Source organism: Salmo trutta, chromosome 31 (assembly GCF_901001165.1).
Source record: "Salmo trutta chromosome 31, fSalTru1.1, whole genome shotgun sequence".
Taxonomy (NCBI): Eukaryota; Metazoa; Chordata; class Actinopteri; order Salmoniformes; family Salmonidae; genus Salmo; species Salmo trutta.
Window position 1 is genome coordinate 6,180,772 of NC_042987.1, and position 26,120 is coordinate 6,206,891.

The following is a 26,120-nucleotide window of genomic DNA, read 5'->3' on the forward strand; positions in this document are numbered from 1 at the left end:
TAAACATAAGGAAAGCTTTGACTATGTACAGACTCAGTGAGCATAGCCTTGCTATTGAGAAAGACTGCCGTAGGCAGACCTGGCTCTCAAGAGAAGACAGGCTATGTGCACACTGCCCACAAAATGTGTTGGAAAATGAGCTGCACATCCTAACCTCCTGCCAAAGGTATGACCATATTAGAGACATATTTCCCTCAGATTATACTAATCCACAAAGAATTCGAAAACAAACCCAATTTTGATTAAATCCCATATCTATTGGGTGAAATACCACACTGTGCCATCACAGCAGCAAGATGTGTGACCTGTTGCCACAAGAAAAGGGAAACCAGTGAAGAACAAACACCATTGTAAATACAACTCATATTTATGTTTACTTATTTTCCCTTTTGTACCTTAACTATTTGCACATCGTTACAACACTGTATATAGACATAATATGACATTTTAAATGACTTTATTATTTTGGAACTTCTGTGAGTGTAATGTTTACTGTTAATGTTGATTGTTTATTATCTACTTCACTTGCATTTGCAACGTTAACATATGTTTCCCATGCCAGTAAAGCCCTTGAATTGAATTGAAAGCGCTCCCCCTCCTCCCTTCCGTTCTCCTCCTACCTCTCCATCTTCTCCTTTATTCTAATTCAGAGAATAAACCGCTCCCATTGGAGACAGGCAGGCAAGGGGACCTGCCTTTAAGCGTGACGTCACGGCAAGCTATAAGGATAAAGTGCTGGCAGTCAGCGCAGACTGTTGGATACTGGAGAGTGAGTGTGTCAGGAAGGAGAGCTCAAATCTCTGCAGTGCAGAGCTAAAAGGCTACTTCTCCAATCAAAAACCAGACGCACTAGTCTTATTTTAATTTTCCTGGCGAAAAACAAAAACTATACCTTATATCTACAAAGTTGACCAGGACAGGAGCCTGGGTCAATGACAACTCGGTATTATTTTTTATTTTAAAAGATGTTTTAAGTTAGTTTCTGCTGAAAGGACTGACCGTTTAGTCTATGCACTGAGACGAAAGTATTTCTACCTCCACTTCTCGTCTGTTGACCAGATCAGAGCCAGTTAGCAGAAGTAGGCGACATGAAGTAAATTCCTATGTCGTTTGCAGTGCCCTAGTCTGAATGTTTTTTTCCGCTTCTTTTTCGATATCTACTTTTTAACCTCTCCGAATGGTGTTGCATGCAACAGCACACGAGTCTGCAGCATTGGAGGAATAGGAAAAACTACTGCATGAGACAAGAGAGTGGAGAACAGACGCTTATTATTAAGAAGTCTGTTTTTGCGACGCTGGCAAACAACTTCGCCAATCTGCAGAAAAGTCGTGGCAGCACCATGAGCGCAGAGCTGAGCATGGGCCCAGACCTCCCCAACAGCCCTCTGGCTCTGGAATACGTCAATGACTTTGACCTAATGAAGTTTGACGTGAAGAAGGAAGGTCTGACCGGGCTGGAACGCGCCGGGGTGCGCCAGTGTACTCGGCTCCAGCCCCAGGGCTCTGTGTCCTCCACCCCCATCAGCACACCATGCAGCTCGGTGCCTTCCTCACCCAGCTTCAGCCCCACAGAGCAGAAGAACCATCTGGAGGAGCTCTACTGGATGCCCAACGGTGGGTACCACCAGCAGATTGACTCACAGACGCTGAGCCTGACCCCGGAGGATGCAGTGGAGGCCCTGATTGGAGCCACGGCCCATGGCCACACCCCGACCCCGCATGTCCAGCAGCCTTTGCAGCAGAGCAGCTTCGATGGCTACAGAGGGCCTCACTACCCCCATGGCCAACCCCAACAGCACTACCATCCCTATGGGGGAGGCATTCCGCACCACCCAGATGAACTGCCTGGACATCAGGTGGGGCACAGCCACCCACACACCCAGCACTACCACCACAGCCAGGACCCAGACAGCCCATCCCCCGTCTCCCCAGACTCCCACCAAGCCCTCCACCACCGCCACCACCACCAACACGACCAAGGGCAACAAGGCTCAGGCAACGTAGAGGACCGATTCTCTGACGACCAACTGGTGTCCATGTCTGTGAGGGAGCTGAACAGGCACCTGCGGGGGTTCACCAAGGACGAGGTCATCCATCTCAAGCAGAAGAGGCGGACCCTAAAAAACAGGGGCTACGCACAGTCCTGCCGCTTCAAGCGGGTGCAGCAGAAACACGTGCTGGAGAACGAGAAGACTCATCTGATAAACCAGGTGGAGGCACTCAAGGCGGAGATCAATCGGCTGGCGCGCGAGAGGGACACCTACAAACTCAAGTGCGAGAAACTGACAGGAACCGGGAGCGAATAACGGGATCCGGGAGGCTGGGTCCACAAGGGACAATCCGTCATCTCCAGAGTTTTTCATGTGAGTTGTTATTATAGCTCTATTGACTCTCCCTTACCCTACCACCAACTGTTGCTGATGAACAAATAATAATATTCAAATACGCCGCCATTTTGACTATACTAATGACAGCAACTATATTCACATAATAATAATTATCCATACAATAGTAATAGTCTCATATGTAACCATCTCTCTCCATCCATGTGACAACAGAGATACAAAGAACAAGGTAGAATGTTTGGTCAACGCTGTATCTTTGTAGATTAGTTGCTTGTAGTGAAGATACTTTTTTCCATCTTCCTACGAGAAGAGAGAAACTGCGGGTGAACTTTCCTCTTTTCAGACTACTGCTTTTACTGTGTCTGTTAGTGGGATGACCTACCGGCCTATAGGCCTACACAACAAACAACGCAGAGTTTTGAGACTCACATTTGACACTGGGCCTGAAAAGAGAATTGTAAAGCAAGACTCCACATTATGCAATCTTGAATTCTGTCTACTTATCCCGCAAAGGGGGACATTGTATGCAACATCTCATTGGTTGCCTGCTTGGTTATTTTCAAATATATATTGAAACAAAAATATCATTAAAATATTAATCCTGCATGCTGGACATGTACGGTAATAATTTATATTTTGTACTACTTAATAAGAGCATGTCGTTGATCTGCGCTTCTCCATAGCGTTGTTGGGTTTAGATGAATGGAATGGGGACAGTACAGCAGGGCTGCCTGTGCAGTATCATGGTGTTCTGTAGCCTTGTAAATATTACGCAACGCAAAACTGCACACCATGATTGAAGAGGCTGGTTTTAACTTTTCTTTCTTTCTTTGAGTTTTCTTTTCTTCGTGTTTTTGTTTGAGTTTCATTCTGTGGGTATTGATTCGGAGATATTGCCATTTTGCAGTTGCATTTAAAGATAACAAACTGTATATTAAGTGCACTTTTTGGATAATGGCTTGTTTTAAGTTTTCATTTTGAGTTTTGTGCAGACGCCCTTAAAAGAAGACATACTATGATTATTCTATTATAATAATAAAGACAAGATAGATGCAAGCTTAATAATAACCATATGACACAATGTGATGTATTGTGCGAAACTGTAAAAACAAACGCCTCGCTAGAATATCAGATGAGTGAGTACTTTGCGCACAACATTTAAGCACCATAAATGTTTTGTTATTCTCTCTCCTCGGATGCATATAGGCTACAGTAGAAAAACACTGTCACATGTTATTCCATTTCAATGTGGTGCTGTAGTCAGAAGAGTTTTGTCTTAAACAGAAATGCCGTTCTGTTAACTATTGCCTAACCCTAATGTGAATGTAATGCGAAGAACAAATGTAGCAGGAGAGTCATTTAATTGAAACTTGATTAAAGTATTTTATTGGGTGCAGCTGCATCCGTTAACAGTCATATAGGTCTACTATAGACATATTTTGTACTTTTCCATTTTTTAATAAAGTGACTCAAACATACTCAATAATGTTGACCAAGTGAGGGGTTTTATGTACAATTAACAAGTATTTGGATTGCGCATGCGTTTCGGGAATACGACGTTGAAATATATTAATGCTATATGTTTTCCCCAAAAATATTCTGCCGGTCAGTAAAAAAAGGGATTCAGGTTGTGCAAAATTCTCAAAATGAAAACTGTTGTGTATGTTATATGATATTATCTTTTCGTCTATTTTATTATTATTATTTGGTGATTCTGGTTCTGCTGGCCAGATGCATAGTTAAAGTCGTAATTTTAACGATTAAAATTAACAAACTGTCAGATCATATTGAATAAGCATGGTGCTTGTATTTAAAAACTATTGTTGAAAAGTCATGCATTTACAATCTCTTGGTTTGTTACTGATTCAACTGTGTTGAAATCAAATTGAAACTGCAGCAGCAGGTTGTTGTTTTGTTTTTAATTTCATGTATTTTGCGATGATGATGATGAGGATCAATTTTCAGTCCGGTTTATATAAATAAGATCCAAAAAAATATCTTAAATTTGAACTGTTGTAGTTCCATTCAGGCTGGTTTCTGTTTCGTCTTATTTTTATTGTTTTTGGAAGAAATTGTTTCCTATTTTGCTTATTAAAGTCATTGAAATGGCATTTACCTTTCTCAGACTGTTCATTCTACTCTCACTCCCCTCTTTCTCTCGCTCTCTGAATTACGTCAACAAACTAATTGCAGGTTTGTTTAGGTAACATGGTGTAATTGTTGCGTTAGACTACAGGCACAGTCCGATATTATACACCAACATAGAGCTACATATTTACAGTTCGGAAAAGTATGTCATTGGGAAGACCTACAGTTTTCATGGAAAATCTTTCCATCAGTAAAACATAGCCCAATTCCTGTCACAGCGTTTTTAGCGGACTGAGTCAACATCAGTCGTGGCCTATACTGAACATAAATATGAGATCTTGGGACTGTAAGGTTCTATCTGACATGTTTTGTCAAACATGAGTTTGTCACATATATTTGACCTTTAGATGGTTCTTCATATGTCTGTGAAGTTCGATTTTTGAAAAAGTAAATTTTAAGAGAAAAAAATGAAAAACTAGAAAGTTCTATATGCATAAACACACGAACTTGGCCTATACATTTCTATCTGCAATCCAATCACAATCCTGAACAAATACAAACGGACCAATCAGAACACATGTCATTGCCAACTTCCTCCAAGTATAGTCTAGGCTAGTCCAGCCAGCAATAATGGCATTCATGTAAAACAACAACTGTCAGAAATCTTATAGTAAATGATTCTGTCACATCGTTGTTTGTTGTACAATTCTTAATGTATGTGATGATGTGTTCTGACTCTTATCTTGGTAAAATAGTGATATTCTATCATTTATGTATTCAAATAGCTCAGCATTCATAAAAACGGAAAATGTCTAATTCAAAGTGTCAGATAGAACCTTATAGCTGAACCCATGATTGACATTTCAGAGCCATGAGGTTCTATCAGTGATTGCAACCCTAAAAAAAACGAATTTACAAATGTCTCAGGATTTTGACTCTGCAATTTAAGGACCTTTAAGGTGAGGAGCTTATTGGGTTATGAAAGAATAATTCACTACAAAACAGTTCTGAGAAATGGGATGTGACAACTTTGATGCTCAATATTACAGAACTATGCTTTGCAAAGATTTAACCTTATGGTTAATGTGGTTTAGGCATTTTTATCGAGACTGTTGATTTGAGGTCATAACATCTCGCTTATGACATGTAGCCTAAAGGTTTATGCCCAATGTCTAGAATGCCCCATGTTCACCCTCTCGGAAACACAGACTAGTCTCATTTCTTAGTGAAGTAGCCTGGCCCTGTTGGCTATTATTACTGACACAAGGTTCACATGCTACAGAGGCAAAAGGAATGTAGTAGGCCCAGTATGGTCATAGCCTACTTTACCAGTCTGCACTTGCATTTTGCTCTCACTGGCAGCAGGCCTTTTGTTAATTTTATGGTAGCCTCCTGATTTAAACACACGTTGCATGGTGGAAAGCCTGGAATTAGACCAAATACTGCGTGCGACAGAATCTAAACTGTACTGGGTTTGGGTGCTGGCCCATGCTGCTGACTTTTGCAGAATTCCCGTCATTGCAGGTGCCAATGATAAAATGAGATTTTGACCTTGCAACACTGTGCGAGCAGCTGGGTAAGGAGATTTGGGCTCGATTCAATTTGTATCGCTGAAGTGATACATTTTGCACGATCTAAATTTAAAAGTAATTTCCGATTGAGCCAACATATGCAGTGTTTAAATGCAGTCTCAGTTAAAACGGGAACATTACCTTTGTACCTCAACCGCGCTGTAACGTTGAATTTCCTCGATATGGATTGCATAGAGTCCTTAAACTTTCAAATGCCGATATCATTCTGCTATTAATCCTACACTAGGCCTTCACGAGTTGTCTGTGTGTTTCATTTGTAGGCTTACTTCTTCCAGGCCTACAAAAATAGCGTAACAGGTGCTGCGTAATGATGGCAGAGAAAGGTGAATTCCGAATAGGACTTGTTCTTTCCCCCCAAAAGCCCCATTCTGCACTAACTGTCATTTTTATTCAGACATTTGGAAAAACACAAATAAATAAAAATAACATTTAAAACTATATAAATATAAAAAATCTATACAAAAATAAGACTCATAAATAACTCATAAATATCAAAAAGAAGTAACAAAGACAAATAGAAACACATTCGTGTTGATTTGGCACTCGAGCATCAATACATTACCCATCCCCCAACACTGTTAACCAAGAGTTGAGACTAAACAATTCACCTTGGTGGTGTGCAGACTGATTTTATATTATTCTTAACGATTTCACAAAAAACTGAAAAAAATGCAATAATATGTCTGTGAAACTATATATTCACAATAGTATGAATGAATTGTGGTTTATTTGGTAGCATTTCGTAGTGTGACTAATTTGACTAATTACATTAGTGCTGTACACAGTTAGAGGAGCGCTATTTCATAGATCCCCTCGTCTCCCCTACCTCGGGCTTCCAGCGGGGAGACCCGAGGTCAAACTACCCCCGGACCCCAGCTAGGGCTTCCAGTGGGGAGACCTGAGGTCAAACAACCCCCCCCTCCCTACCTCGGGCTTCCAGTGGGGAGACCTGAGGTCAAACTACCCCCGCCACCCTACCTCGGGCTTCCAGTGGGGAGACCTGAGGTCAAACTACCCCCGCCTCCCTACCTCAGGCTTCCAGTGGGGAGACCTAAGGTCAACCTACCCCCGCCCCCCTCCCCACCTCGTACTTCTGAGCGGGAGACCTTCCCAGGCAGTAGCCTGCCTAGCTCACAAACTAGAATCAGGGCGCCTACTCCGACAAGGTTAATTGAGCCACAGTCCCAAGCGGTGACATGATATCATTGACGTGACGTGCAAATGAGTGATAGAAAACCGTTCGCGCAAATGTCACCATTCCAATTTTTTTGGTGCGGGCGCCTTGTGCCGCTCCCGACAAGATGCCACCCTGGGCGGCTGCCCATGTCGCCTATACCTAAATAAGCCACTGTGTTTGTGTGTATGTGTTTGCGCACATGCATGGGTGCATGTGTGAAGATATTTGAATTTTGCAATTCACACTTTAATATAAAAGGCCTACATTTAGAATACAGGTGCAATTTTAATTATACAATTATAACTTCCTAGGTGGATGAGAGAGCTGCATGTTGGGGATAGATGCCACAGTTTCTTTACAGAGAAGGCATAGGAATGGCATCACCCATGTAATCCAGTCACTACTCTTTAGACATACAGTCCATCTATATCTTTATTATTCATATGGCATTAGACATACAGTTGAAGTCGGAAGTTTACATTAGTCATTAAAACTCATTTTTCACCCACTCCACACATTTCTTGTTAACAAACTAGAGTTTCGGCAAGTCAGTTAGGACATCTACTTTGTGCATGACACAAGTACTTTTTCCAACAACTGTTTACAGACAGATTATTTCACTTATAATTCATTGCATCACATTTTGTGTGTCAGAAGTCTACATACACTAAGTTGACGGTGCCTTTAAACAGCTTGGAACATTCCAGAAAATGATATCATGGCTTTCAAAGCTTCTGATAGGATAATTTACATAATTTGAGTCAATTGGAGGTGTACCTGTGGATGTATTTCAAGGCCTACCTTCAAACCCAGTGCCTCTTTGCTTGACATCATGGGAAAATCAAAAGAAATCAGCCAACACCTCAGAAAAGAAATGTAGACCTCCACATGTTTGGTTCATCCTTGGGAGCAATTTCTAAACGCCTGAAGGTGCCACGTTCATCTGTACAAACAATAGTACTCAAGTATAAACACCATGGGACCACGCAGCCGTCATACCGCTCAGGAAGGATACGCGTTCTGTCTCCTGGAGATGAACGTACTTGGGTGAGAAAGGTGCAAATGAATCCCAGAACAACAGCAAAGGACCTTGTGAAGATGCTGGAGGAAACAGGTACAAAAGTATCTATATCCACAGTAAAACGAGTCCTATTTCGACATAACCTGAAAGGCTGCTCAGCAAGGAAGAAGCCACTGCTCTAAAACCGCCATAAAAAAGCCAGACTATGGTTTGCAACTGCACATGGGGACAAAGATGGTACTTTTTGGAGAAATTTCTTCTGGTCTGATGAAACAAAAATAGAACTGTTTGGCCATAATGACCATTGTTATGTTTGGAGGAAAAAGGGGGAGGCTTGCAAGCCGAAGAACACCATCCCAACCAGTTACTAGTCCAACACTCTAACCACTAGGCTACCTGCCGCCTGAAAATCTCAAGACATCAGTCAGGAATTTAAAGCTTGGTCGCAAATGGGTCTTCCAAATGGACGATGACCCCAAGCATGCTTCCAAAGTCAAGGTATTGGAGTGGCCATCACAAAGCCCTGACCTCAAGCCTGTAGAAAATTTGTGGGAAGAACTGAAAAAGCGTGTGCGAGCAAGGAGGCCTACAAACCTGACTCAGTTACACCAGCTCTGTGAGGAGGAATGGGCCTTGTGGAAGGCTACCTGAAATGTTTGACCCAAGTTAAACAATTTAAATGCAATGCTACCAAATACTAATTGACTGTATGTAAACTTCTGACCCACTGGAAATGTGATGAAATAAAAGCTGAAATAAATCATTCTCTCCGCTTATTATTCTGACATTTCACATTCTTAAAATAAAGTGGTGATCCTAACTGACATAAGACAGGGAATTTTTACTAGGATTAAATGTCAGGAAATGTGAAAAACTGAGTTTAAATGTATTTGGCTAAGGTGTATGTAAACTTCCGACTTCAACTGTACAATATATCTATCCTCAAATTTCTGTAGATGGACTGGGGACATGTAGTGCTTTCATTTAAGACATCACTCAATTCTTTCATCCTGTACCACGATAGCAGAGTAGGAGGAGAGGAGAGTATGTGTTGATCTGGGTCTGGCTTTAGAGTTTCTGGTGTCGGAACATTATCTGGCCCATGTCTGCGCATTCTCAAGGACAAAACCGCCAGACGTGGAATTCACCAATCAGAGCCCAGGGAATCTCAGTCTGGTTTACATTCTCAGTGTGTAAGAGAGAAGAGAGAGTACAGCAGACAATCAGCCAACACTACTGTACTGGAGTCAACTACAGACATGTATTGTGTAAGAGTCGGCCTACTGTATTTAACCAGTAATATCCACAGTATTAATGCTATTAAAATATTATTCTCTCTTTGTATTTGAGGAGGACAGGGGATGGCAGTGTAAGGTGATTAGGTTCAACACTGTAGTGTAATAGGCCTACTGTATGGTAATAGCGATGCTGCTGTCATTCTTATTAATATTATCATTAATATAGACACGTGTGTGTGAAATACAGTAACTATTACGTTTAAGAGGGAGAAAAACAGGATAACAGCTGACATGTTTTCTGTTAGATATATAAATATTCCTATTCATTGACCAAGTAAACTTTTAGTACAATAGGTGTGTGTGTGCATGCATGCGTCCGTGTGTTTAGTCTCTCTCTCTCTCTCTCAGTGCATGCTCAGAGTTTTTTGGAGTTTGAGTGTTTGGTGTGGAGGGCTCTGTCCTAACTAACTCTCTTGATTCTTTTCTTGGTCTTTTCTTTCAATTTTATTTTTCTATGGTGGAGGATTAATGCAATGTTTGTTTTAGCGGTATCCACAGTTTTTTCAAAGTTAGGGTGGAAGAGGACAGAGTAAGTTTCCTGGGGTTTGGAAGGTGTGGTGTGCACGATGGCTTCTCAGCCTAGCGCGGAGGAGACACTGTCGATACGCATGGATTCAGGTGTGTTCCTGAGAATGGAGTTAAGGTGGAGGAGGTTCTGCTCGCGGTCGGTGAACAGGTAGGAGCTGAATTGATACATTCTGCTTCTAGAATGAACAAAGCTGTGGTTGTGTTCATGAAAAGAGCAAATTTGGTTGGTAGGCTAATTGCTAGTAGAATATTTATAAGGGATGTGTTGGTGCCAGTTTTACCTCTCTCTACCCCTTCGACAAGAGTGGTTGTTGCAAATATGCCTCCGTTTATTACGGATGATCAAATCAGGAAAGAGCTGAGTCGTTTTGGTAAGTTTGCTAGTGGTTTTCGTGTACTGTCGGCAGGTTTTCAGGCAGATGCCGTTAAACACGTTGTTTCGTTCCAGAGGCAAGTGATTATGTTTCTGAATAACAATGAGCAACAGCTAAATGTGCATTTTAAAGTGAGGCGTGGGGAGGGGCTCTACGCAGGGTTTGCCAGCACAGATATTCTACGGTGTTTTGAGTGTGGGGATTTGGGGCATAAGAGTTTGCATGCCCACATAAAGGCCGTAGACAAGGTGAGGGTACAAGCGCCAGTGGGGGAAATCGAGGTCAAAGTGCAGGGGGTAATGAGATGCAGACAGCAGAGGCTGGGCCTAGTCATGCAAGAGATGGTGGTGTAGATGAGGCTGGGCCTAGTCAGGCTTGAGATGGTGGGGTAGCAGAGGCTGGGCCTAGTCAGGCTAGAGATGGTGGGGTAGCTGAGGCTGGGTCTAGTCAGGCTATGGATGGTGGTATAGCGGAGGCTGGTCTAGTTAGGCTAGAGATGGTGGGGTAGCTGAGGCTGGGTCTAGTCAGGCTATGGATGGTGGTATAGCGGAGGCTGGTCTAGTTAGGCTAGAGATGGTGGGGTAGTGGAGGCTGGGTCTAGTCAGGCTAGAGATGGTGGGGTAGCTGAGGCTGGGACTAATTATGCTATGGAGGGTGGTATAGATGATGCTGGGCCTAGTCATGCTATTGAGGGTGGAGTAGATGATGCTGGGTCTAGTCAGGTTGTGTTAGTGGATGAGGAGAGTATAGTGGGGAAGTGTAAGGGACTAGGGGGGGAGGAGGAGGGTGTCAAGCGGAAAAGGAAAAAGGGTGTGGTCAAAGGCACCATGGAAACTTTGCCTGTTGCTGTGGTGGGGGATGCCCTGACCAGAGAGGAAGGGCAGGTGGTCAGGGTGGGAGATGTGGAGGAAAGCGAGTCTGAGGAAGAGGATGAGGAGTTATTTTTTCCGGACTCCTCTTCAATGGGCCCGGAGCTGACAGCCAGTCAAGCAGAGGGGTCTAAGTACACGTTGCGAGAACTGACAAGGTTCCTGAATGAGACCAAAGGGAAAAAAGTTAATCTTGAGGCTTTTTTTTCTGTTCCGAGAAAGTTTTTAAGATCAGTACAACATGCTATGAAAAATTAGGGGCATGGTGTCCTCTCACCCAGGAAACGGTTTAGGTTGAGGAAGTGGGTAACAACAGTGCGTAAGGGTCTACCTTCAGACACTGTTTAGATGTATATTTTATTTTTGATCTTTGCTATTGGTCTCTTTCTCTGCTGGCTTTTCTCCCACTTCTTATGGAGACTCTTCGGGTAGGCTCGCTCGATATAAATGGCGCCAGAGATGCGGGAAAGAGGAGTGTGTTGGGTGAATATGTAAAACAAAAAAAGTACAGGTGTTTTTTCTGCAGGAGACACATAGTGATGTGATGAATGAAGTCGATTGAGGGCTCTGGTGGAAAGGGGCAAGTGTGTTGAGCCATGGGACAAATCTTAGTGCAGGGGTGGCAGTCCTTTTTGCACCGGGTCTGTCTGTAAAGATTTGCTCCTCAAAGGAGGTGTGTAAGGATAGGCTGCTTGTTGTTAAAGCAGAAATTAACAACATGGGTTTTGTCTTTGTAATTGTTTATGCGCCTAATACAGGGAGAGAAAGAGGGGTTCTATTTGGGAGTCTTAGACAGGAACTCTCACAGGTAGCGCCTGAGGAGACGCTGGTGGTCGGAGGGGACTGGAACTGTACAATGGATTTTACAAAAGACAGCAATGGGGAAGAGCCTCATTCAGTGGGAGTGTTAAGGGACATCATTAATCAGTTCGACCTAGTGGATGTTCGGAGAACTAAACATCCAAACACAAGACATTATACATGGGTGAAGGTTTTTGGGGCTAGGGTGAGTGCAGCCCGACTTGATCGGCTTTACATGTCTAGGAATCAGAGCAATAGGCTGTTGGGCGCTACCATTCTCCCGGTGGGGTTTTCCGATCATCACATAACCATGGCTTGGCTGTGTATTTCACCAGGGCCCCGGCAGGCATCTTATTGGAAGTAAAATGTAAAGCTCTTACAAGATGCCACTTTTTGCTCAGGTTTCCAGACCTTTTGGGAAAGGTGGGTGCAGCGAAGAGAGGAGTATGAGTCTCTGAGTCAATGGTGGGATGTGGGGAAAGTCCAAATTCGGCTTTTCTGTCAACAGTACACAGCTTTCTCATCCTCAGAGGCTAGGAGAGTATTGGGGGAACTAGAGTGTTGTATTAGTGAGATGGTGGGGCAAGGCAATGTAGGCCTCCAGGCTACTTTAGCTGAATTAAGTAGGGACCTGGGCAGTTTTTCCAGGTTAAAGCAAAGGGAGCACTTGTAAGAGCTAGGTTCTCCATGCTCAAGGAGATGGATGCTCCCAGCTCCTTCTTCTTTGGTTTAGAAAGACAGAGCAGTGAAGCCAAGGGTATGCATTGTCTACGGCTGTCTGATGGGTGGGTGACCTCTGTGGTGGGTGAGATGCAGGAGCGGACTGTGGAGTTGTATACTGAATTGTATAGGGCAGAAGTGTGTGATCCTATGTGTGCTCAGGTCTTGTTCGCAGGACTCCCTAAGCTCTCACTGGCACAGAGGGATGAAATGGACATTCCTCTGTTGTCCCATGAACTGGCAGAGGCTGTAACCCAGATGTCCCCCGGTCATGCACCGGGGGGGGGGGGGGGGGGTTGATGGACTCCCAGTGGAGTTTTATAAAAAATTCTGGGGAATAATTGGACAGGACTTCTTTTGCGTGTTGCGTGAATGCGTCGGGGTAGGAGAGTTGCCGATGAGCTGCCATCGGGCGGCTCTGACTCTCCTGCCCAAAAAAGGGGACTTGTGTGAACTTAAGACCTGGAGGCCTGTGGCATTACTCTGTGCGGACTACAAGATATTTGCCAAGGTCCTCTCTATCAGACTGAAGTCCCATTTGGACTCGATAGTACATAAGGACCAAACATATTGTGTACCGGGACGCTCAATTACGGACAACTTGTTCTTAATTAGGGACATGTTGGACTTGTCGAGAGGTTCTAATGTGAACTTTGGACTGGTCTCTTTAGATCAAGAGAAGGCTTTTGATAGAGTGGACCATGAGTATCTGTTTAATGTGATGTTTGGGTTTGGGAAGAGTTTTTTGACATGTGTGAAGCTGTTGTATGCTGGGGTGTCATGTATGGTTAAGGTGGGAGGAGGGCTCAGTAGGCCAGTCTGGGTGAGACGGGGCATTAGACAAGGATGCCCTCCATCTGGGCAGTTATACACACTAGCCATTGAGCCTTTTTTAGGACTGCTACGCAGGAGACTGCAGGGAGTGTGCTGGACAGGCATGGATGTGGTGACAGGAATAGCAGTGTCAGCATATGCAGATGATGTTTCTGTGATGGTCAGGGATGGTCAAGATATGCAGGCGCTAGAGACCAGTCTGAAGGTGTACGAAGGAGCTTCATCAGCTAAGGTAAACTGGGGCAAGAGCAAAGCTCTGTTATGTGGGGCATGGGGGGATAGGGCTCCTCCTCTGCTTCCAGTGGGTTTGCAGTGGTGTTGTGAAGGGCTTAAAGTGTTGGGGGTGTACCTTGGCTCGGAGAAGTGGGTCAGGAAGAACTGGGAGGGGCTGTCACAGGCAGTGGTGTCAAGACTGGCCAGGTGGAGGTGGCTCCTGTCCAAAGTGTTATATTGTGACGGCCCTGAATTTTCCTGAACCGTCTCAGTGCTTCTCCTTCCAATAGGACGCTTTCCCTTTAATTCCCAATTAAATAGCCAGCATCAGCTGCGCAAAAGTGGGGTTGTGATGGAGACATGAATGAGGATGTGTTCAACCCTCAGTTCTGAAGCTTCTCTCTTCCGTTTGTTGTGTTGCAGTTAAAAGTGTACTTTGTAGCCTAATAGCAAGTCTACCCAGGTTCGGATCCGCTCTTTGGGTTTACGCTACACTGGTATGAACGGACAAACATTGCGTGACTAAGGTCACTTGAGTTCCCTGAACTTGTTTACCAGGCTGGACTCTTTTTAGGCCCGAGGTACAGGACATTTCTGGAGGAACCAGAGCTCATTAATTGTTATGTTGTTATGTGTGTGTGATCATTTATGTTGGCAATACAACCCACGCAAAATAAGTTGTTTTGTAAGTTCTTTCCAATGTTAAGGGTTTATGAAAAGTGTATTTGCATCCTGATTTTTACATGAGTCCTTTGTATTGGTGTAGACTTGACGGACCAGATGGGACTCATTCCCTCCCAAACCAAAAGGAGAAACCAATATTTTCTCTGGTAGGCACAACCTACCTGGCACCCCTATAAACGATAACATTAAGTCAAAACCGTTACAATATAGAGGGAGGGTGCTGATAATTAACAACCTGGTGGCATCTTCCCTGCAACCCCCCGCCGGTCTGCTCGCAGACCTGCAACGCAAGCTGGTGGACTTCTTCTGGTCGGGCCATCATTGGCTGAGGGCGGCAGTGTTGTACATGACCGTCCACGAAGGAGGACAGGGCCTGGTGGAACTGGAGAGCAGGATGGCTGCCTTCCGGCTAAAGGCAGTGCAGAGACTGCTGTACCATACTGATGTTGGCCGGAGGGAACCAGCATGCGTGCTGCTGAGGAGAGCTGGCGGATTAGGGTTGGACCGGCAGCTGTTCCTCATGAAGCTGGAGAGGCTGAGTACAGCAGGTCTCTTAGATTTTTATTCTGCAATGCTGAGGGCCTAGCAGCTGCTAAGGCCCACACGAGAAGGGGGTGTGGAGCCTGGGCTGTGGGAGGAGCCTATCTTCCACAACCCAGCCATCCCTTTGAGATCGGTTCAGTCGGCCAGCCTGCAGAGGCAACTGATGGCAGGGGGTTTACAAAGGCTGGGTGACCTGAGACTGCTGGGAGAGGAGGGGTGGAAAACCCCAAACAGGAATAATGTCTCTTAGGCTGCTGGAGAGATTACTGGAGGAGGTCCAGGAGGTACTGTCTGAGCCGGTAAGGGGGATGTTTGAGCGGCCAAAGGGAGAGGGGCCACCAATGTTTCCGCCACTGCAGGTGACGGCAGAGACTGGAGACTGGCAAGTTTGTCTGGAGGACTTGTTAGATTTTAACACCCCGAGCCAGGGAGAGTTTGAAGGGGTGGGAGGTAAAGCCCTCTACAACCTCTGCGTTAAGGTTAGGAACATTAGGAGCCTAACAGGAGTGAAGGCACATCAGTGGCAGGGGGTATGTGGGGCAGGGAGTATGATGTTTTAGATGGAGGGGGTTTTACAAACCCATAGTACAAAAGAGGTCAGGGGACCTCCAGTGGAGGGTTCTTCATGGAGCCCTGGCCACTAACAGCTGGTTGGCACGAGTTGAACCGGGAGTCGGGCAGGGGTGTCCTTTCTGTGTAATGAAAGAAACTGTGATTCATGTGTTTTCTGTGTGTGCCAGGTTAATGTCATTAATGTCTCTGTTGGAATGTCTGTGTGAGAGGTTGGGGGTGGTTTTTACTGTTGGGGTGTTTTATAATGGGATACAGGTATTCGAGTAAGGAGAAGACCAAATGTGTTTTGTTGAATTTTCTGATTCCTCAGGCAAAGTTAGCTATTTGGCTAACAAGGAGGAACAGGGTCATATGTACAGGATATATTTTGTTTTTTTTATTTTTAAGGGGGGGGGAGTTTTAAATGAAATGAGAATTTTTCAGTAAAGAAAGTCAAAAGTCCTGTCTGTATGTCTGTCTGTCTGTCTGAAATACTGCCCCATAGTGGTTGTGTGGGTATGTTTGGGGGGAAACTAGGGCGAAAGCAGTTAGTAAAGAGCAATGGGGAGATGAAAAGTGTAGGGAATACATGGATGAGAGAAGTTTGCAGAGAATGTAAAATAACTACCATAGAGAGAAGAGGAGGGGTTAGACAGAAAGGGAGGATGGTACCTAGCTAGAGGAAGCAGTAAGCCCAGCCAAGGACACAGTGACCAGGCGTACTGTAATGATTTTAGTCTCCGATCACACATTCACTCCCCCCGCTGAGATGCTATTTGCATGCAGCAGCTTCTGCTCTGCCAGCTCCCTGCTCCCAGCCAAACACATACACACAGCTCCTTGTTTGGCCTTCAGGAAGCACTGAATACCAGGTTCAGCTCCTACAACCATCTGCGCAGGACAGTTACAGCTCACTAGCCCCAAACATATACTCTGTAAAACAAAATATCGAGTTGTTTCAACTAAACATGATTAAGTAACTGGTTCTACAGCCTTTTTTAATTTACTCAACTTTTCGGTCAAAGTGTTAGCTGAACTCAACATTTTTAGTTAGCCCAAACTTACAGTGGGGGAAAAAAGTATTTGATCCCCTGTTGATTTTGTACGTTTGCCCACTTACAAAGAAATGATCAGTCTATAATTTTAATAGTAGGTTTATTTGAACAGTGAGAGACAGAATAACAACAAAAAATGCAGAAAAACGCATGTCAAAAATGAGGGAAATAACTATTTGACCCCTCTGCAAAACATGACTTAGTACTTGGTGGCAAAACCCTTGTTGGCAATCCCAGAGGTCAGATGTTTATTGTAGTTGGCCACCAGGTTTGCACACATCTCAGGAGGGATTTTGTCCCACTCCTCTTTGCAGATCTTCTCCAAGTCATTAAGGTTTCGAGGCTGACGTTTGGCAACTCGGACCTTCAGCTCCCTCCACAGATTTTCTATGAGATTAAGGTCTGGAGACTGGCTAGGCCACTCCAGGACCTTAATGTGCTTCTTCTTGAGCCACTCCTTTGTTGCCTTGGCCGTGTGTTTTGGGTCATTGTCATGCTGGAATACCCATCCACGACCCATTTTCAATGCCCTGGCTGAGGGAAGGAGGTTCTCACCCAAGATTTGACGGTACATGGCCCCGTCCATCGTCCCTTTGATGCGGTGAAGTTGTCCTGTCCCCTTAGCAGAAAAACACCCCAAAGCATAATGTTTCCACCTCCATGTTTGACAGTGGAGATGGTGTTCTTGGTGTCATAGGCAGCATTCCTCCTCCTCCAAACTCTGCGAGTTCAGTTGAAGCCAAAGAGCTCCATTTTGGTCTCATCTGACCACAACACTTTCACCCAGTTGTCCTCTGAATCATTCAGATGTTCATTGGCAAACTTCAGACGGGCATGTATATGTATTCTTGAGCAGGGTGACCTTGCGGGCGCTGCGGGATTTCAGTCCTTCACGGCGTAGTGTGTTACCAATTGTTTTCTTGGTGACTATGGTCCCAGCTGCCTTGAGATCATTGACAAGATCTTCCCGTGTAGTTCTGGGCTGACTCCTCACCGTTCTCATGATCATTGCAACTCCACGAGGTGAGATCTTGCATGGAGCCCCAGGCCGAGGGATATTGACAGTTCTTTTGTGTTTCTTCCATTTGCGAATAATCGCACCAAATGTTGTCACCTTCTCACCATGCTGCTTGGCGATGGTCTTGTAGCCCATTCCAGCCTTGTGTAGGTCTACAATCTTGTCCCTGACATCCTTGGAGAGCTCTTTGGTCTTGGCCATGGTGGAGAGTTTGGAATCTGATTGATTGATTGCTTCTGTGGACAGGTGTCTTTTTTACAGGTAGCAAGCTGCGGTTAGGAGCACTCCCTTTAATTAAGAGTGTGCTCCTAATCTCAGCTCATTACCTGTATAAAAGACACCTGGGAGCCAGAAATCTTTCTGATTGAGAGGGGGTCAAATACTTATTTCCCTCATTAAAATGCAAATCAATTTAACCTTTCTGACATGCGTTTTTCTGGATATTTTTGTTGTTATTCTGTCTCTCACTGTTCAAATAAACTTACCATTAAAATTATAGACTGATCCTTTCTTTGTCAGTGGGCAAACGTACAACATTAGCAGGGGATCAAATACTTTTCCCCCCCACTGTAGATACAACATGGGAAAATGTAGGCAAATGTTTTCAACTGATAATGATTCATTTGCTCAAATTGCATCATATGTTCATTCAACTTAAAATTATTATTTAATTCATACAGACAAGGTAGCGTAGAAGGAATATTGGAATGCCATGAACCAAGAGGTTGTGAGTTCAAATTCCAGTTAAGGACAAGTTGAATAATAATTACTGTATAAATGAATGTGGGTATAAATGTCTAAGTTGAAAACATTCTGTGTTAAAAGCAGTGTAATCAGTTGCACAGCCTTTGTTATCTAAGATGTCTCATGTATAAATTATTATTTGGTCAAGTTGAGCAAACATCATTTTAAAGTGACAGAATATTTAGCAAATGGTTTGTCAAGCTAAACTTGGGCAAACTCATTTTCTTTTGTTCCGGTAACACTTAGACAGAAAAGTTGAGTTAACAAATGATTATTTAATTAAAAAAATTTGAAACTGGATTTGTGGGTGTTTCTTTCAACTAGCTCTCACAGTCTTATTTAAGAATTAGACGTTCATCCATGTTTCTTAAATGTAAAACGTGTTGCAAACTTCACATTTCAAGGTTTTTAAGGTTAAGTTTAGGCATTAACTCCGAATGGTTAAGGTAATTGTTAAGATTTTGGGATAGGCTTAAAACAAAACTATCAGGAACAACTCTCTATCTGGATTTGAACTTGCAATATTTGGTATCAGAGGCAGATGCCTATCCACCATCCCTGTCCACAACGCCCTAGCAAAACTGAAACCTACTTGAAGGTAACAGCGCCTACTGTTGCCCCTAGTAACCTGTTTCCACATCATCTCCCGACATCCTCAGACATGGATGGGCGTTGAAAACTGACTTTTATCACAGGTGACCTGGCTGTTTCTTTTTAGTGTAACCCAGCTCTATGCCCAAGCCGCCGCCCTATGACTCAGCTGTGAGTGCAGTATACCAGCCCACTAAAGGCATTATCAGGGTTGTGTATATGCTCAGCAGCTCCTGAATTCATGAGGCTCTCTTAGCTTTACTCCAATCATGTGAATGCTGCTATGTAGTCATTATTGAGGCCTTACATTACATGTTGGTTGGGGTTTATTTACCAATGGGCTGTGTTCTAGTGTATTTGAACACTACTTTGTGTGTTTTGAAAATGTAATGTGGCTTTCACATGTCATGAATGTTGTAATGTGATTGAGTAGTTGCAGGGCATGACTAACTATTTTGTTATTCTAGCTCAGTCTCTGCTCTGTCTCCCTAGTGGAGATTTAGACATGAAAAACCATAAAAATGTCTAATTCTAATAGCAACGTTTGTTTATGTATTATTTGAATCCTGCATCATCGGCAGCAATGTCTTAGTGTTAAATAAATGAAGGATGTCATGACTTTCCCTCTTGGGTGGGGATCAAAGATAGCCCCCCCCCCCCCCTCCCCCACTAGAGAGGAAGTGGGGGAAGTGGGCCGGTCTTATGACTTTAAAAACTTCTTCGGATTGGTGTCCCTTTCATGGGACGGTTTAGCTAACGTAGGCTAATGAGATTAGCATGAGGTTGTAATTAACAAGAACATTTCCCAGAAAATAGAAATATCTGATACTGGCAGAAAGCTTAAATTCTTGTTAATCTAACTGCACTGTCCAATTTACAGTAGCTATTACAGTGAACTAATACCATGCTATTGTTTGAGGAGAGTGCACAGTTTTGAATATGAAAAGTTATTAATAAACAAATTAGGCACATTTGGGCAGTCTTGATACAACATTTTGAATAGAAATACAATGGTTCATTAGATCAGTCTAAAACTTTGCACATACACTGCTGCCATCTAGTGGCCAAAATCTAATTTGCAGCTGGGCTGGAATAATACATTATGGCCTTTCACTTGCATTTCAAAGATGATTGTACAAAAAAATACAAAAGAGCGGTTGTTTTTTTCTTTGTATTATCTTATACCAGATCTATTGTGTTATATTCTCCTACATTGCATTCACAAACTCCAAAGAATATGCATATCCTCGCTTCAAGGCCTGAGTTACAGGAAGTTAGACTTGGGTATGTCATTTTAGGTGAAAATGGAAAAAAAGGGGCTGATCCATAAGACCGGTCGTAAACATTCTCTCTCTTGCACTGCAGTATATGGAGAAGTAAAACATCCTTTGTGTGTAGAGAGAGACTCTTGCCAAAACAACAAACTTCAAAAGATTGGACAGTGAAACATTAGTTTTCAAATCCAAACATCTGGAATGGTTGGTGCGCATCCAAACAATAAATCCTGCCAAAAATGTATTGTTTAGTGATATCATTAAGGCCTGTATAACTAAATAACTGTAACTCTACAAATGTGTACATCCCAGTTATCAGATTTAAATCTAAATGTTGTAAAACTTAAATGACTAAATATGAAACTATTTGTGAGAAGATAAAATGTGACTTTAGCCTTCTAAATTAGATCATTGTTTTTCATATAAACTTTTGCCAAGTCAGTAACCATGCCCATGTGTGCACAGAAATAATGGCAACGTGATGGAATCACCCTCCAAGGCGAGTGCATAAAAGGACTGCTAATGAAATTTACATTAGACCAGAAAGTGTGGAGCGGTGGCTACACATTGAAATGGTTTGAGACTAGAAGACCAGTATATGTGTAGCACGAGCTGAATATGTTGAAGCGGTTTAAAACTTCCAGACCAAAAAATGGTAAGACTCAAACTCTCGAGTGAAGAAGATAAAGACTACATCGGAACATTCAGTCTGCAGCTGATTAAGTACTTTAGTCTAGTAAACTCGACAAAGACCACCTCGTGTGTAGCTCTGAAGGATCCAGTCTAACGAACACCCAGAGACAAAGAAAGCCTACTACTACAACTACAAAGGATGTTGTGACGTTTGGTGGACAACTAGTGATTTGCATCGAACTACTCGCCGTAGACGGATCGAGTGGTTTGAACGGAGAGAGACAACAAAGACATACAAGCGTAAATATATACATAGCAATTATTTTTGAATGAGTGGTCGTTCATGTGCAAAGTATTCACATTCCCATGAGAATAGTTTTCCAACCGTATGTACGATGTCTTTCCCACTCTTTATCTGTCCCCACCCCCTCTCCATTGTGTAACAAGCCGTCATACTGGGTTAGTCCACTAGGGACTTTTCATTGCATTATGTTAGTAATCAATATCACCTATACTGTGTGTGTTTATGTATTTTTGTGTGATTATTTAGTTAGTTAGTAAATAAATAAAGCCAATTTGTGTATCACTGAATCATCATTTAGACTAGGGTTTGTGCAGATATCCAAGAATTATGCGACATTCAGAATGAGACATATGAGGTAATAATGATTAGTGGATGACTGGTATGATAACAATATATTCTTATATATTCTTGAGTTAATTCGGGAAATGGTAACTCATTAAACAAACTTTTTCCATGGTGCCCCAAGTTACTAATGAGTTAATTGTCACATGATTAATTTAATCACAATAATTAAACCTAGTTAATTGATTTAATAAAATGGCCGCCATCACATTAATGGTCACAAACAAGGGTTAGGTTAGGAACACACACACACGCTACTCTCTCTCTCTCAAGCCGCTCACACCAGCAGTCCATTGACTTTCATTGGAAATTACTTTCCTGCTGTTCCAAATCAGAGCGATTTCCTGAGGAATGAAAATCAGCCCTTTCCCCTGGGACACACACACACACACACACACTGCATCAGCTACAGCCACTGAGCCGGCACTAAGGACGTTTGTGTATGTTAGTGGTGTAAAGTACTTAAGTAAAAAAAACGTTTAAATACTTCTTAACCTTTTTGGGTGGCATCTGTACTTATTTTTTTAATATTTTTGACAACTTTTACTTTTACTCCACTACATTCCTAAAGAAAATATGTACTTTTTATTCCCCAAATGTTCTATGATGCCAAAAAGTACTCGTTACATTTTGAATGCTCAGGCAGGACATCAATATGGTCAAATTCACGTGCCTGTCAATATAACGCGTTGTCATACCTACTGCCTCTGATCTGGCAAACTCACTAAACACAAATACTGCATTTGTAAATTATGTCTGAGTGTTGGAGTGTGCCCGTCTGTCTGTAAAAAAAAATACAACAAGAAACTAATTCCGTCTGGTTTGCTTAAAGCTCTTTAGGGATAGGGGGCAGAATTGGGAAGTTTGGATGAAAAGCGTGCCCAGAGTAAACTGCCTGTTACTCAGGCCTAGAAACGAGAATATGCATATAATTAGTAGATTTGGATAGAAACGCTCTAAAGTTTTCAAAACTGTTACAATAATGTCTGTGAGTATAACAGAACTCATATGGCAGGCGAAAACCTGAGAAAAATCCAACCAGGAAGTGGGAATTCTGAGGTTTGTAGTTTTCAAGTGAATGCCTATCGAATATCCAGTGTCTGTGGGGTCAGATTGCACTTCCTAAGGCTTCCACTAGATGTCAACAGTCTTTAGAAGTTGTTTCAGGCTTCTATTGTGAAAAGGGAGCGAATAAGAGCATTCTAAGCAAAAGGCCCAGGTGAAAGCTGTTAGTTTAGTCACGCGCGTGGCTGTGAGCGTGAGCTCCGTTCCCTTTCCTTTCTAATGAAAACAGTATTGTCCGGTTGAAACATTATTAAATACTTATGATAAAAACACCCAAAGGATTGGTTAGAAACATCGTTTGACATGTTTCTACGAACTCAAATGGAACTTTTTTGACTTTTCGTCTAGACTTTGTGCCCACGCTTTGTGCATTTGGATTACTGGACTAAACGCACAAAAAGGAGGTATTTTGACATAAAGATTAACTTTTATCGAACAAAACAAACATTTATTGTCTAACATGGAGTCCTGGGAGTGCCACCAGATGAAGATCATCAAAGGTTAGTGATTAATTTTAACGCTATTTCTGACTTTTGTGACCTCTCCTTCTTTGGAAAATGGCTGTATGGTTTTTTGTGCCTAGGCGCTGACCTAACATAATCGCATGGTGTGCTTTCACCGTAAAGCCTTTTTGAAATCGGACACTGTGGTTAGATTAACGAGAAGTGTATCTTTAAAATGGTGTATGATACTTGTATGTTTGAGGAATTTTAATTATGAGATTTCTTTTATTTGAATTTGGCGCCCTGCAATTTCACTGGCTGTAGGACAGGTGTTCCACTAGCGGAACCCCCTTCCCAGAAAGGCTAAACAAAAGATTCCTCTATGCAAGTAACTATTTCAATAGAATGTTTATGATGTCAATACGACAACTGTCGATAGATGTAGCTGGTAAATTCGCTCTGGCTATCTACTCCGATTTCAGAGCACTCTCGTCTGAGCATGCCATAGCGCAGAATAACTGACGAATTTACAAATGCTCAATACCCGTTAAATATGGCCGGTGTCAGTAAACGTTGGCATAAAAGTGTAATTAAATTGTTGCCAGCAGCACAGTTGCAGTCACCAACGCTCTGGATAACTTAAAAGCAGCCTAACCAGCTCTGCTAGGGTGAGGAAGCTGTACTCTAATTTGTGTCTGGAAGTAAATAGCAAGCTAGCCAACGTTAGCCAGTTAGCTTGGGAGCTTGACTGCTGTTAGGTCAGAGCGCTCGGATCAACCCTACTTTTCAGCCAGAGCGTCCAGTGTTCGCTCTGAACGCTCCTAAAGTGAAAACACTCTGAATTTACGAATGAACAATCTGACAACCCTCTCAGTTCATGAACGCCCAGAGCACACTCTGGCACTCCAGATAAAATTTAATAACACACCCGTAGTATAAACCAGTCTTTAATCTTGAAATCTGTGTATGTTTAGTACATAGCCTCACATGTGAATGCTTAAAGAGATGGGAGGGGATAAAGTTTTAAAGGATGTGAACAATGCTGAATGGATGTAGACAAAGAAGAGCTCTCCAAAAGGTACCAAAACATTTGACAACCGAAGTCAGCCTGCAGGCCCCCAGCCCACCACAAGGAGTCACTAGAGCGCGATGAGCCAAGTAAAGCCCCCCTGGCCAAACCCTCCCCTAACCCGGATGACGCTGGGCCAATTGTGTGCTGCCCTATGGATCTCCCAGTCACGGCCAGTTATGACACAGTCTGGGGTCGAACCCGGGTCTGTAGTGACACCTCAAGTACCGTGATGCAGTGCCTTAGACCGCTGCACCACTCGGGAGGTCCTGATATAACACTTTCTATTTCCTGCCCCCCCCCCCCCAAAACCCGCCAGACCCGGTACCGGGTCCAAAACGTCCATTCGGAGTTTAGCCCATGTCTTTACTTTTAATCAAGTATGACAATTTAGTTATTTTTCCACCACTGGTCGTGTGTGTGTGTACACGCGCAGATTTATTCTTGATGGAGTGTGCATGTGCATGTATGGGAAATAAAGAGTTTTTGAGAGAGATGGTAATGTGTCTGAATGAAGCTGAACAAGAAACTCTTTTTTCAACTTAACATAAGTATGTGAACCCTTTGGATTTACCTGGATTTCTGTATAAAATGGTCATCAAATTTGATCTGACCTTCATCTAAGTTACAAGAATATACAAACATAGTGTGCTTAAACTAATAACACACACATTATTGTATTTTTCTTGTCCATATTAAATACATAATTTAACCTCATTGAGCATTCTGCCCTGGGCTCTTGCAGTCATCTTTGCAGGACGACCACTCCTAGGGAGAGTAGCAACAGTGCTGAACTTTCTCCATCTATAGACATTTTGTCTTACCGTGGACTGATGAACATCCAGGCTTTTGTAACCCTTTCCAGCTTTATGCAAGTCAACCATTCTTAATCTTAGGTCTTCAGAGATCTCTTTTGTTCGAAGCATGGTATCATCAGGCAATGGTTCTTGAATAGCAAACTCACATTTTGTGAGTATTATTTATAGGGCAAGGCAGCTCTAGCCACCATCTCCAATCTCGTCTAATTGATTGGACTCCAGGTTAGCTGACTCCTGACTTCAATTAGCTTTTGGAGAAGTCTTTAGCCTAGGGGTTCACATACTTTTTCCAACCTACACTGTGAATGTTTAAGAAGATCCCTAGTGTCAGCTAAAGACTTACAGAAATCTCTGGAACATGCTAACATCTCTGTTGATGAGTCTACGATATGTAAAACATAAAACACTTAACAAGAATGTCATTCACGGGAGAACACCACTGCTGTCCAAAAAAAATATTGCTGCACATCTGAAGTTTGCAAAAGTACACCTGGATGTTCCACAGCGCTACTGGCAAAATATTCTGTGGACAGATGAAACTACAGTTGAGTTGTTTAGGGGGAATACACAACACTATGTATGGAGAAAAAAAGGCACAGCACACCAACATCAAAACCTCATCCCAACTGTAAAGTATGGTGGAGAGAGTATCATGGTTTGGGGCTGCTTTGCTGCCTCAGGGCCTGGACAGCTTGCTATCGTCGACGGAAAAATGAATTCTCAAGTTTATAAAGACATTTTGCAGGAGAATGTTAGGCTTTCTGTCCGCCAATTGAAGCTCAACAGAAGTAGGGTGATACAATAGGACAATGACCCCAAAACACAGAAGTAAATCAACAACAGAATGGCTTCAACAGAAGAACATACGTCTTCTGGAGTGGCCCAGTCAAAGTCCTGCCCTCCAACGCGGTTGAGATGCTGTGGCATGACCTAAAGAGAGCAGTTCACACCAGACATCCCAAAAATAGAATATTGCTGAACTGAAACAGTTTGGTAAAGAGGAATGGTCCAAAATTCCTCCTGACCATTGTGCAGGTCTGATCTGCATCTACAGAAAATGTTTGGTTGAGATTATTGCTGCCAAAGGAGGGTCAACCAGTTATTAAATCCAAGGGTTCACATACT

General features: G+C 43.0%; 1 pseudogene; it reads left to right on the top strand.

The window, feature by feature from the left end:
- The first annotated feature begins 763 nt into the window (after positions 1–763).
- Positions 764–4,456, top strand: LOC115169395 (transcription factor MafB-like; annotated as a pseudogene).
- Positions 4,457–26,120: the final 21,664 nt, after the last annotated feature.